A 13,543-nucleotide genomic window follows, 5' to 3' on the forward strand; every position below is an offset into this window, starting at 1 on the left:
TTTTCTCACGATGTTTTCCTTCACCGCTGAGCACGAGATGAATTCTAAAGACAAATTAAGTACATGAATCAGCGGTGCTTGCCTGGGTTTGAACCCGCAATCATCGGTTAAGATGCACGCGTTCTAACCACTGGACCATCTCGACTGTATCAACGTATTATTCAAATTTTATTAGAAAAAAAAAACAATAACAAACTGTTTAAAAAACAAGATACATTGTATTAAAAAAATGCGATGGGTTTTTACACGCTCGGCTGGTGGATCTCTCAATCGGTTGAGCGGTTTTAAAATTAAAATTAAATGTCATATCCTACATTGATATATTTAAAAAAGTAAAATAAGATATTTTCCAAAATTCCGCCTTGAAATTTAAATGCAAAACTAAGAATCCGCATACCTAATCAAATTACTTATTTAAATATAAGAAAATAAAACATTTACGTTTATAATATTTAATTATTTTGAATATTTAAAAAAATATATTTTATTATTTTTAGAGTAAAAAAAATAGATTATGAGCAAAGAATGTCACAGTATAATTTTATAAACTACGTTCAGTTGGTCTGAAAATATGTTAATGATACGATTTTTAGTTTAAATTTCGTCATAGCATACGTCCATTACGTACCGTTGGCTTTCAAATAAAAACAGTCATTTAACTCAGCTACACTGAGCTCATTTTTAGCTCATTTTTCTCACACAACATTATACGTGAAGTTCATGATCATATTTTTTTATATATGATATTCATGAATCTTTCATCTTATGTTCCTTAAAAAATATTAATTGCTACACACAATTAACGAAAAGATATTAGAAAGAAATTATTTAAATTTAAAAATAATAGAAGAAGAATAAACAAAATTAATTTTATAAAAGAAACTATTGAATCAATAATTAACTAAAATCAATTAAAAATATGACTTATGTAGAAAATCTAAATATATTTTTGTTAATTATTAATATACTTTATTGTACACCACAAAGATGAAATACTATCTTAGGACTAAAATAAAATAATACTATATATAAAATCAAAAATATAAACAAGTATTTCATGTGTGTACAACGGGTGGACTCATTGGCCATCTCTTTCAGACAGGCCAATTATGACAACAAAAGTTAGACAGAAATAAAGTAAAATAGGAGGAATATCCTCGAAAGCCGGGATTTTCAGTAAAACGTCTAAAAACTTAATTTCGAAAATATATTTATTTATCATCATTACCAATTTTCGATACTCGTAACCAGCATGTTTCCTAAACATGTTCAAGACATTTGTGAATGTCGCCTCATCAAAATTATACAGAATACATTTGAATTAAAATACACTGTTTCATTTAAACTTTTACAAATATTTTTGTTTCGTTATTTTAACTTATGATATAATTGTGACAATAGGCTGTTTGACTGTTTTTTTTAAATCCATTTTATATTCTTTCTTAGAAGTTAGGGAACTCATTTAAATATGATTTTTATTTGCCGAAAAATATCATATTAAAAATTCCATATTTAAGTAGCGCGCGACGAAACGCTACTTGGACAATATGGCGCTGCTATGGGCTCGGTGACGTCACTTGCCTGTATTTTAACTTCATTATTCAGACTTCTCATAAGTCCGAATAATCAGGAGCGATTTGTGTCACGTGACATAGGTACGTTTAAAAAAAGTCATGTTTATTTATGTTTTTTTTAATTAATTAAGTATTATTTTCAACTGTCATTTATAAATAACCATTTTTAAACTCATAATATATACTGATTACAATAATTGACACTTTATTATTCTAATTGTCAAATAGCCTATTAAATATTACCAAGAAGCAGAGTGAAACTCAGCAGTAATTAGACCCTAATTTATTTATTCTATTACATTTTTATATTAGATATTTTAACAGAAAAACCGACCGTAAAAAAGTAAAACCGACTTATTTAATTGTATTATGATTGATAGATTGATATAAATAAAACTTTATTTGAGATTTAAATTAAAAGGATTATAATCTTGACATGGAAGATTAATTAATACATTGAATAACATAATAACAATAAACATCTCGACCCAATAACAGACCCAAACAACCTTCTTTATTTAATTATATAATTAACTGAAATAAACAATTTATTTAATTATATAACGTAATACACATATATTTTAATTTCAAACGATTACATTAAATAAATTTAAATTTAATAAAATTTTGACCATTTAATCATGATCAATCATTCATCACCATACCTTAAATCATATCATTTAAGCGCGATCGGCGATGGTGACCTGATAATTATCAGGTAGCCTACCTACATTAAATCCAAAAAAAATGATAATAATGATATCCTTATGGGTATATTCTATTGGTACTAACAATTTTCATCAGCTACCAATCTTCAGTTGCAATCCCATGCTCAAATTAAACCATATCTGTAATATAAATAATTGTAAGATACAACTTCCTCTATCTAAAATAACATGATTATAAACGTTTAAACAAAAAACTTGACTATTATGGGAAGATATCCTTATATATCAATTTAACTTAGTACAAACAAACATATTTTGTTAGTGTTTATTTATCTACACTATTTCGTTCCCGTTCAACAAGTGGGTAAAGTAAACAAACGCCCGGAATAGGGTCGGCGCAAACTTGATTTCTGATATTTTTATTTTACTTATAAAAAAAAATTAACGTTGTACATATGTCAACGTAAAATTGTAAATACAGTTAGATTATAATCTATCTCACGAGATTGAGAACTGTCTTTTTTATGGTATAGGTTGGCGGACGAGTATATTGGCCACCTCATCAGGTGGCCAATATACTTCTTATCATCATAAGTGGTCACCATCACCCATAGACAATGACGCTGTAAGAAATATTAACTATTCCTTACATCGTCAATGCGCCACCAACCTTGGGAACTAAGATGTTATGACCCTTGTGCCTGTAGTTACACTGGCTTTATCACGCTTCAAACAAGAACACAACAATACTGCGTATTGTTGTTTAGCGGTAGTATATCTGATGAGTGGGTGGTACATACCCAGACGGGTTTGCACAAAACCCTACCACCAAGTTTCGAAAAATTATTTATCTTAGTGCATATAGATTTGACCGTAAAATGTAAATATTATGTGAAAGCTAAAAGTAATCTATAAAATCAGTCAAGTACGGATGTGCAAAAACGTAATTTTCGTTGTAAATTTTAGTACTGCTATCAGACTCGATATCAGAGCTCTGTACAACACTGTCTAACCCAGGTACCACACACTCAATATTCTGCCGTTAAAAAGTTGATTTAGCCAGACAGTGCCCAAGGTTGTTATCAAATTAGTAATATAATTAATAATTAAATTTCATCATGGTGATCACCACCGGTAACTATTTATCACCATGGCCCATATAGTCATCTGCTTAATCTTATAACAAAAAATATAAAAGAGAAATAAAAAAGAAAGTCAGTGTTATAATATCAAAATCAAAATAAACTTTATTCAACTATAATCTTAAACATAAAGCTACCACAGATTCCAATCGGGATTCTAAACAGAAACAGCGAATGTATAATAAAAGTTATATATTTTTTACTTTTTATATTATGAATATTTTTGTGTACGTTATTTTAATATGAAGTAAGGTATAAGGAAAAAACATTCTACGAATTTAAGACAGATGTCTGTTGTCTGTGTGTGAATACAAACTGTTTGTATTAATAATTACAGAGTGTTTATGTAAACAAATTATTCGAACACATTTTGCTCTGATTGTATAAACGATGACAGATTATGAGAATACCTCGTAACCGTAAATTCCACGAAAAAAATGATTTTAAAATTATGACAAAGTTTAATATATTTATTGTTATCAATACAGAAAATAAAATAGGAAAATCTGAATGTAATATTAAAATACACGGTACATATACATTACAACATTTTTTTTATAATTTTTTGTCTGTATGTGTCTGTTTGTTCCGACCAATCTCTGGAACGGCTTGACCGATTTTAATGGGGCTTCATTGGCAGATAGCTGATGCAATAAGGACTAACAAGAAGTCAATCACAGCCAGTACTTTAGTATAAATGTTCTTATTTCATAGTTATTATCTCCTATGTTATATTTAAATGCACTTTACCTGATCTTTTAATGAATTTCTTTCACAAAATATCTGTGAGAGATTATTATTTGAGAATCATTTTTTTGATTGTTTCTCGATGATCTCATTTTTTCTGTTTATATATTTTGCAATAAAGTTTTTATAAATTTATAATTGAAATAAATATATTTAATATTAATTAATCCTGTTTTCAATACTTAATTTACATTAAAATCTCCTCAGTTAAATAAATATGCAAGCACGGCTTAAATGTGTACTCAAAACATTATTAACATTTAAGGGATATTATCTATACAAAGTATAATAAATAATAAATAACACACTACTCGTACATCACCGAATTCGATATAATACTTAATAAAAGCAATTAAAATTACTTACACTGACTACTATAAAGAAATAACACATCTTGTAACTTAATATTAAAGTTTCAGCAACAAAAACAAAAGAAACATTCTCTTTAAAGGCCCTTAATATCTTTTAGAGTCCTTATCGTAAAAGGCGTACTAAACAAGTCCCGCCGTGAACATTATTTTAAAAAAGGAAATCACGGAAACTTGACTTGTTTCAAAAAGGCGGGTCCTTGTGGAATCAGATAACGGTAGATTTGCGGCCACTCCATTAACAAATTACCCCCTTTATTTCTAACGAAAATGTGTATTTATCGAGTGTGAATTCACATATTTTCATAAATGATTTGTTATTATTTTCGCATTTTAATTTCACGATTGTATCTTGTTTAAATTTCGAACGTAGCGACATCTATCGAAACAGCAGAGCATTAACTTAAAGCAGGGTTCGAATTTGAAGCCGGTTTAGCAAAAAGTTTATTGTGTGAACAATATGTTATTGTGAAACTGCTTTTATACATTTAAGAATACTAGTGAGCTGTTGATAGGAATTATACACACAGTTGGTTTAGCGGTTATTAAAAAATTAAATTATATAGTTATCTAACAATATCAAATTTATTATTTAGCATTGTTTATTTGTTTAATTTGAATAAATAGTATATGATAAATAAAAAACATCTCATGCTCGGTGAAGGAAAACAATCGTGAGGAAACCCTGCATGTGTCTAATTTCATGGAAATTGTACCACGTGCATTCCAACTCGCATTGGAACAGCGTGGTGGAATGTGTTCCAAACCCTCTCCTTAATGGATTAGGAGGCCTTATCCCAGCAGTGGGAAATTTACTGTTACTTTACTTAAGGTTACTTTTTTATTTAAAGTACAGATAAAAAAAAGTAATTTTAATAACTACATCAATGTACTGAGATACTGGAAATCATGTTACAGTTATGTTACAGTCTATACGAAAAAAGGATCAAGGATTGTTAGAACGTGAAAATAATAATAAACAACTGATAAAATCGTAATTACATTTGTGATTCATGTAAAACTATTCGATGACTTTGTTAATGGGTTTAAATAAATAAAACATTTATTTTTGCATGTTTTGTATGCTGCGAAATAAAATATTGCACAGCCCGAGCTTATAATCTGAGTATTGGGTCATTATTTCAAAAATATATAAAATGATTAATTTCATTGGCTAGCTATACAAAATTTATAAGAATCTCTTTACGAAGTTTTAGTATCTACTAAAACTCCGCATACTCGAGTTCCACTCTCGAGAAGAAACCAACTATGTTATTACTGGTTTAACATTAATAGTTATTTACCAATCACAAAATTTATAAAAAGGTAATAGGTTCCAATAATTAAGTAACTCAAGAAAAAGTTAATGCTAGTAACCTTATTTCAGAGTGCCATGGGGTATAAATCATAATCATCATATAATTTTTTTACTTATAAATTACAACAGCGCCTATTTAGGATGGGTCGCTGTCATCTTACTTATTACTGGCGTAAGCCGGTTTTTGCCCCAGTGATTATGAGACGATATCTGCTCATAGAACATCGCTTATGGTCTCAATTTATAGGGCTTCAGTACAAAGAGAATTCTTGATTGCAATTATAGTAAATTGTTGCGATTTAACAAAGATATAATTATAGAGTGGGAAAAAGTTACTAGCAAGATAGGAAACGGTGTTACAGCTGTATAATAAAAAAAATATGAATAACGTAAACAAAATTAAAGAAAATTGTTATAGACAAATTTCAATTCTTTTGAATAATTATTTAATATTTATTATTTAATATTGCCTTATATTATTTTTTTATGTTATAGGTTGGCGGATGAGCATATGGGCCACCTGATGGTAGGTGGTCACCATCACCCATAGACAACGAAGATATAAGAAATATTAACTTTTCCTTACATCGTCAATGTGCCACGAACCTTGGAAACTAAGATGTTATATCCCTTGCGCCTGTAGTTACACTGGCTCACTCACCCTTCAAACCGTAACACAACAATACTGAGTACTGTTATTTGACGAGCTTGCACAAAGCCCTACCACCAAGTAAAGTAGTATTTTATAATTACATAAAGTAATGTCAATGCCACTATTGTGTTAAGCCCTCTTATCCTTTTGAAGTCACTGCTGCTCCAATTTGTATTAGTATTCACATGTGGCAGATTTTCATCCAACACATGCTTCCTCCAGATGTTTCCAAAACAGTTTCATTCAGCAAAAGTTGAATATTTATTATAAGCTCAAATTAAGCACATGTAATTTATTTAATTAAAATTAATTCAGTGGTGCATGTCGAGCTTAATCCTTTAATGCGCTTAATTTATGCTTACAATGAATTTAATATTTGAAGGTTACATATAATATGTTAAACTAGCGGCCCGTCCCAGCTTCACACGGGTGGACATATTTTTTACCACCTTGGGTTACGTTGCTTAAGTTTTAGTAAGGATTCCTTATCTTTTCTAGCCATAAATATAGCCTATGTTACTTGTGGATAATGTAGCTTTCGAATGGTGAAAGATTTTTTTTTAATATGCGCCAGTAGTTTTTGAGCTTATTACAAACAAACAAACAAAGTTTTCCTCTTTATAATATTAGTATAGATGATACGTCATATGTCCACAAACCAGCAGTGTACCAGCATAGCGGTTTAAGAATCAAACCTTCTCCTGAATAGGTTATGAAGATTTTACCCAGTTGTGACACTTTTATTAGTTACTAGATGTGCCCGCAACCTTTTACGCATTTTAATTTGATAAAAAAATATTGTTGTAGCCTAATTACTCCTTATTATATCAGTTATCTGCCAGTGAAAGTCATGTCGAAATCGGTCCAGCCGTTCCAGAGATTGCTAAAGAGCCCGAACAAACAGACAGACAAAAATCGTAAAAAATATATATACACGGTACATATACCAAAACAACATTTTATTGTATGTACATATGCATTGGGTAGAAAGGGCTATTTTAATATTACAAACAGACACTCCAATTTTATTATATGTAATAATAGATTGTGTAATTAAATAAAATTAATATATCTAAGGCGTAATGTTCACTATTTTTGGGTTTCTATACTAGCGTATCCTTTGTAGTCGATTGGATACCTATACCACATATAGTGTGTAGAGTTATTTCGTTTAAGTTAACACAATCAAAACGTTTCAACTTTCGTTTCTTATCTAAAACATTACTTACATAAAATTTTCTGTACATATATTAGTCGTTGGTTTTAATAAACTGGTAAAAACATTTAATGTAATAAAGCACATATATTTTTTACAAAGGAGGTTTTTATAGTTCCGGTTTAATTTGTTCATAGAAAGTATAAGATAGTAATCAGTATAATATGAGATGATTTGTGAGAAGCCTTAAAAGAGCATAAATTGCAATCGAATAAAGTAAGCGCTGTTGAATCTAACGAGTTTGCAATTAACGGAAATTTTGTACACGGAGCGTTGAATTTTAAATATAACAGACCAATTTCAGTGAACTATAAAACTAAACTTATGCAACAACGCAACACAAAATATTGAAATTTTATTAGTTTTATTGTAAATTGCACTAACTATGGAATTATGCACTACCATATTTTATCACCATTAAAATATTTCAGTGAGTTGTATTTTTTACACTTACACGTTAACATTTTAATTATTCTAATTGTAAATAAAGTTGTTAAGTCGAGCGTGACGCAACATGACGTCACATCCGCACGCGGGGCGCAGGCGCAGCGAAGCCGGAAGCCGGACGTTGCGGTGTAGCACAATCTGGAGTTGGACGGCGGGAAACAGTGAATCAAGTGCGGGCTGAGCTTTCTCTGTTTTATGTATGGCACTGTAAAAGATAAATGGCTACGTTTCGTTTAGCATCCTTTGCCGTTGTGGTTGCCAGGGCTAATCCTTAATGTACGTGTTAGTGGGATGTTGTCTACGGTCTGGGGGATCTGGCTCGCATTACGCTCTTTAATATTGATACTAGGAGTCATGCCGGCCCGAAACAGGGATTGTGGAATGTTTCAGTTATTTTAGATGTTAACTTTTCGAAACGAAAACGTGCGTGCAAATATTCAATTTTTAACGCTGTGCAAATTAATTAAAGAATATCTATATCTATATTTGACGAAAAAAGAATACCCGTTGATCTAATATACATTTTATAGAACAAAAAAAAATGATTTCATAAAAAAAATTTTTGCTAGTAAGCAAGACAAGTCTTCAAATTCTGCCTAGTCAATAAGTCTAATGCTAATCATGTAAGCGTACACATCGCGAGAATCTGAGCTCATATCTCAAATCAAGCGAATAAACAATATAATAAATAAATCTTCAGTTATTAAACCTTCTTTTAAAATGTATCAATTAATCGAGCCCCTAAGCCAGGCACAGGTTTGGTGTCACTTGTGTTATTGCCCAATATCGAGAGACAACGGATGAAAGTCTTCCATATGTATACTTATTTGGGGAAGATCCAAATCTTCTCCAAAGGAAATGAAGCGATTGCCAATCTTTTCACAGACTGTTTACTTTGCTTTATTTTTATATAAAATTCTGTATTCAAAAATAATCAGCACCTTTTTCGACTTTTTATTCGGCATTTAAATTATAATACGTAATTATTTTTTTTCTGACAATCACATACAATTAATCACAACACTGTAATCTCTTTAAATATTAATATTTTTATTTGTTCAAAAGGAAACATAATTTATTATGTGTATTATATTGTAACAATAATATTTGAATCAAATAATACCATGTATTACGCATAGTTTCAAAATAGAATATAACGAAAATAAAAATGTACCTAAACTATACAATTTCTATGTGGAGCACTAGTCTTGTGAGACACATGTCGAAACTTCCTCTTGAAAACTCCATCCGAACGAAGAGTAAAGCCTTGTTCCTTGTAACCTGCTCTAGGTTTATACCCAACTGTTACGAACTGGAAGTAATGAGATTGGTTTTGGTAACTGTACCCGACTAAATATGCAAGCAACTTAAGGAGTTCTCTATATAGATTCTGTATATTTAATTTATTCGTTTTATAATTTATCGAATTCAAGTTCTTTTGATACTAGAACAAATTATTACTAGGATATAACTTTTAGGTATTCGCCCTTTAATTATCTGATTCGATTGCATTTTATATAATTTATACTTAAGAAACCTATAATAGCAATATGACTAATCGATTTCTTAGAATGCAAAGCGCCTCAATAGAAAAAAAATATATGAATACGTAATAGATCCTTTGTTTAGATTATATTGCAATGTACTAACTTTTTTTTTAAGTTTTTACTAACAGCGCTAATTGCTGTTTTGGTTAATTTTTACCATCTAGTTAGTTCAGTTACCAAAATTTAACCTCAGTTTAAAAAAAATGTTTTAACCCATTTGATACTGGTAGCTATACCTATCACTACGCTTAATGCTTAATTAAATATATTAAAATAATAAATATCTAATCATACAATCTAACAATATATTAAAAATCGTAATTAATAAAGCGTGAAACCAATGTAACCCCACGACGTTTCGCTGATCATATATATGTAAATTATAATAAGTAATTAATCAAAAATTTAGTTGGATTAAAATCGCATCATCTATTAAAATTCATTTACCAACCAATCATCATCAAAGCCATCTAGGCTATATTTCTCCCATTTTACTCTTTCAAATAAGCAACATATTTTATGATAATTGAATATACCGGAATAATTGAGTAAAAATTTATTTACACATAGATGTCCACTTTTAAATTATACCTCGTATACGTCATATATTGATCATTCGTAAGCAAAACGAATCGTCAATAAAGTAAATAAAGATTTAAAAATCATGCCACTGTTGAAATGTGTTTGTAAAGTGATCAATACATATTTAATACAATAATATAAATCACTTAATAACAAATTTATTTTGTGGATTCCAATTTACGTTCATTAAACTTTTGCACAAACAAAATCGCTTGCTTGAACATTTTGCTTGCGCAAACACAAAGTTGTATTTTGTTTTTGGTTTAACCTAAAGTACGCGTATTTACAATACTGTTAATACCCCAGTGTTTAAGAGTTTAAATGCCTCGTATGTTCGTGTTATTGTAAACTCTTATGTTTTTTTAAATTATTTTCGAGTATGTAAAATATAATTTATTGATACATATTTTATTTTTTGTAATGTTTTATTGCAGGATACATTACATACATATATAATTGTATTTAACTAATATGGTTGTAATTTTTAAATGATGAAAAAGAGTAACTACTGAGTTTCTTGTCGGTTCTTCTCGGTAGAATCTGCTTTCCGAGCCGGTGGTAGCTTCACTTAATTGTTAAATGACGATTCAAAAGTGCGTGTAAAGTCACTTGAATAGGGTTTTGATTTTGATTATATTTGAAACATAATCATATATGAACGATTATAATAAAACAATTAATGTTTTCAAGAGCATACTCTGTTCAATAAATATATATTTTATCATCAAATTCAATTTATCAACTCTGAAATATTTTCATACAAATATTACATCAACATTAGTTTCGGGATGATCCGCATATTGAATACGTGTTTCAAAGTAATCAACCATGAACGTATTTAATTAAAAAAATGAATATTCTAATAAAAATAAATTTTGTGAATGGACAGTCGGTTTAATTACAAGTGATACGTTTTAAATATTGGCATTTTAAAAAAAATAACTAAAAACTGGATATCAGATATTTGGACGTTATATTGTAAGAATTTTTTATAAAATTAATTTCAAAACCCTTCTAGTTAAAAACTTTGTGAAAATTTTCCTCGTACAAAATATAGCGTAGTTTTATCCAATTAATTTATTTGTTTAATAGTTTTCGCGCGCGTTTTATGGTGTTGGTTGTCATGTGTTCAACAAAAAAGTAGCCCATGTTCTTTCTTGAATTTCAAAAAAGCTTCATACCAAATGTCATGAAATTCGGTTCAGCGGTTTAGTCATGAAAGAGTGACAGATAGACAGACAAAGTTACTTTCACATTTATAATATTAATATAGATTTATATAAACGTCATCAGTCCAGACTGTGTTCAGACAATGTCGCCTTCATGGTCCAATTTCGGTGAGACGAAACAACCGCTGCAAAACAGGCTCAAGATCCACTATCATTGTACAATCCATCCATCCCCGCCCTTATCCTAATTTCACTTGGGGTCTTGCAGCTTGTCTTCTTCTTCCATCTTCTATCTGACGTCATAGGTTATAAGTATCAACGGTTAAAACACGTCTTCAATTAAATTCATATACCAACCAATCATCACCATATATTTATTTTTATTATATCAAGTATTTTTATATTAACAAAACTGTTAATTTGCATTCGTTATTGTCTATAATTTTGCGCGTGCTCCATTTTTTTTTGTTTTTTAATTTGAGAATTCATAAAAAAAAAAGAAATATTATCCATTTTCTACATTGACAATGCCCCACCAACCTTCCGAACTAAGATGTTTGTCCCTTTTCCTGTAGTTACACTGGCTCACTCACCCTTCAAACCGGAACACAACAATGCTAAGTATTGCTGTATGGTTTTAGATTTTATGAGCTACCTATGTGCTTGAACAAAACCACTGAATCGAACAATAAAGAAATAATTATATAGTAATTTAAAACAAATATAGTAATTTAATTGAATTTAACGGTTCAACTAGGAATAAAATACGACATTACAACAATGGACTAAAATCTTTTGTTAGGCTTATTACACATACAATTAGATAACCTCCATTTTCAACATGGCTGACCAGATGACGCTCCTTTCAAACGTCTCTCAATTAATAACTTTGGAAATTAGCGGGAAGTGCTAATTATTCTATCTTCATTTCGAGATAGAAAGCTTTAAAGTAAATCGGATTCGAGTTAAAAGTAAAAAGGGATTGATTTTTTAAAACATATCGAGATTCTATAACTTAAATAAAATATTGATGTATTTTTTTTGTTGATATCATATTTGTCTAAATTAATTTTATTTGTAACAATTTAAACTAAATATATTAAATTTCGTTTCTTTAAAATAAGTATAATATTTAATTTGTGTAAATATCTTTTTTAAACCCTCTCTTATTATTTTATATTTTACGGTTTTATTTAATTTTTTTGTTACCAAAAATACACAAGGGGGAAGGATTAGGTATGGTTACATTCATTCGGAACATTGATTATGTTGAAACCGAAGGGCGATTTGTATACTACCTACAAAAGGAAATTATTAGTATTTCATGAATAAAACTTTTCTAAAATATTTTAATACCATACATTTTGAAAGTGTTATAAATTCGACTAATTAAACATCGACGAATACTCGATTTTAAATTAAATATGCAGTGTTTGTGTTGAAATATGTAAATTCTTGCCTACCTATTTTGATGGTTTAGTGCCTATATCTGCTTGCATATCTTGAGCTCCTGGGACAAATCTCCAGTCGAGCTAGTTAAAAGTTATCGGTTTTTTTTCTATTGAAAGATTGTAACAAAAAGACCGGAGTCTATAATTTGGAAGTATTTACATTCAAGTGAAGTGAAGTGAACTTGTGTACTATAATGTGGCCCACGTAGCTGACCGGTCTTCTTTAAGCTCATAAAGATTTTATCCATAAAAATAGCCTTGCCATAATCAGATATGACTGTAAAGTTTAATATCTGACATCTCGCCTTGGAAATAAACAACATCAACATTATATGTATTGTACGCGGAATATTAGCTGGAACTGACAGTCAACTTAAGCACCGCGCGCTTATTGGTCGAATCAAATAGCGAAAGCTTCGCCGGCTTCCCGTTACTCACTTCCGTCCCTTTTCACTAAATCATTAACTCAGATTGGAGGACCGAGAAAAGATGTTACAAAAAAAAAAACAAAAAATATTTTCTATTACATATAGTAAAATTGGAGTGTCTATTTGTAATATTAAAATAACCGCTTTTTTCTAAATGCATAGATAGGTAGATACACGGTAGATGTACCAAAAAATATTTTTACAATTATATGTATCTCTGTCAGTCTGTTGGTT

The sequence above is a fragment of the Vanessa cardui genome, chromosome 1 (assembly GCF_905220365.1).
Source record: "Vanessa cardui chromosome 1, ilVanCard2.1, whole genome shotgun sequence".
Classification (NCBI taxonomy): domain Eukaryota; kingdom Metazoa; phylum Arthropoda; class Insecta; order Lepidoptera; family Nymphalidae; genus Vanessa; species Vanessa cardui.